This window comes from Bombus pyrosoma, unplaced genomic scaffold (assembly GCF_014825855.1).
Source record: "Bombus pyrosoma isolate SC7728 unplaced genomic scaffold, ASM1482585v1 HiC_scaffold_4726, whole genome shotgun sequence".
Classification (NCBI taxonomy): Eukaryota; Metazoa; Arthropoda; class Insecta; order Hymenoptera; family Apidae; genus Bombus; species Bombus pyrosoma.
This window is the reverse complement of record NW_025219986.1, coordinates 593,197-595,738: the sequence shown is the minus strand read 5'-3', so window position 1 is coordinate 595,738 and position 2,542 is coordinate 593,197.

Below are 2,542 nucleotides of genomic sequence, written 5' to 3'. Positions count from 1 at the left end.
TATCGTTATACATTATATCGCCATACTACATATCGTTATACGTTATATCGTATCACCATATAACGTTATACGTTATATCGTAATACTACATATCGTTATACGATATAACGTGATTCTACATAACGTTATACGTTGTATCGTAATGCTACATAACGTTATACGTTATATCGTATTACCATATAACGATATACGTTATATCGTCGTTCTACATAACGTTACACGTTATAAGGTAATTCGACATAGCGTTATAAGTTATAACGTAATAGTACATAATGTTATACGTTATACCTTAATAGTACATATCGTTATACGTTATATCGTCATACTACATATCGTTATACGTTATATCGAATTACCGTATAACGTTATACGTTATATCTTAATACTACATATCGTTATACGTTATATCGTAATACTACATAACGTTATACGTTATATCGTAATGCTACATAACGTTATAAGTTATATCGCATTACCATATGACGTTATACGTTATAAGGTAATACTACATAGGGCTGTACGTTATAACGAAATACTACATAATGTTATACGTTATATCTTAATACTACATATCGTTATACGTTATATCGTAATACTACATATCGTTATCCGTTATATCGCATTACCGTATGACGTTATACGTTACAAGGTAATACTACATTGCGCTGTACGTTATAACGTAATACTACATAACGTTATACGTTATATCGTAGTACTACATAACATTATACGTTATATCGTATTACCATATAACGTTATACGTTATATCTTGGTACTACATATCGTTATACGTTATGTTGTAATACTATATATCGTTATACGTTATATCGTAGTAGCATATACCGAAATACGTTATATCGTCGTTCTACATAACGTTACACGTTATAAGGTAATTCGACATAGCGTTATAAGTTATAACGTAATAGTACATAATGTTATACGTAATAGCTTAATAGTATATATCGTTATACGTTATATCGTCATACTACATATCGTTATACGTTATATCGAATTACCATATAACTTTACACCTTATATCTTAATACTACATATCGTTATACGTTATATCGTAGTACTACATTTCGTTGTACGTTATATCGTATCGCTACATAACGTTATACGTTATATAGTATTACAATATGTCGTTATACGTTATATCGAATTACCATATAACGTTATACGTTATATCTTAATACTACATATCGTTATACGTTATAACCTAATACTACATATCGTTATACGTTATATCGTATCGCTACATAACGTTATACGTTATATGGTATTACAATATAACGTTATGCGTTATATCGTAGTACTACATAGCGTTACACGTTATAATGTAATTCTACATAACGTTATACGTTATAATGTAATACTACATATCGTTATGCGTTATATCGTAATACTACATATCGTCATACGTTATATCGTAGTAGCATATATCGTTGTACGTTATATCGTAATACTACATAATGTTATACGTTATATCGTAATAGTACATAGCGTTATACATTATATCGTAATAGTACATAACGTTATACCTTATATCTTAATACTACATATCGTTATACGTTATATCTTAATACTACATATCGTTATACGTTATATCGTCGTACTACATAACGTTATACATTATAAGGTAATACTACATAGCGTTATGCATTATAACGTAATAGTACACAACGTTATACGTTATATCGTGGTAGCATATATCGTTATACGTTATATCGTATTACCATATAACGATATACGCTATGTCGTCGTTCTACATAACGTTACACGTTATAAGGTAATACTACATAGCGTTATAAGTTATAACGTAATAGTACATAATGTTATACGTTATACCTTAATAGTGCATATCGTTATACATTATATCGCCATACTGCATATCGTTATACGTTATATCGTGTTACCATATAACGTTATACGTTATATCGTAATACTACATATCGTTATACGATATAACGTGATTCTACATAACGTTATACGTTGTATCGTAATGCTACATAACGTTATACGTTATATCGTATTACCATATAACGATATACGTTATATCGTCGTTCTACATAACGTTACACGTTACAAGGTAATTCGACATAGCGTTATAAGTTATAACGTAATAGTACATAATGTTATACGTTATGCCTTAATAGTACATATCGTTATACGTTATATCGTCATACTACATACCGTTATACGTTATATCGAATTACCGTATAACGTTATACGTTATATCTTAATACTACATATCGTTATACGTTATATCGTATTACCATATAACGTTATAAGTTATATTGTAATACTACATAACGTTATACGATATAACGTGATTCTACATAACGCTGTACGTTGTATCGTAATGCTACATAACCTTATACGTTATAACGTAATACTGCTTCACTTTATACGTTATATCGTAATACTACATATCGTTATACGTTATATCGTAGTAGCATATATCGTTGTACGTTATACCGTAATACTACATAACGTTATACGTTATATCGTAATAGTACATAGCGTTATACGTTATATCGTA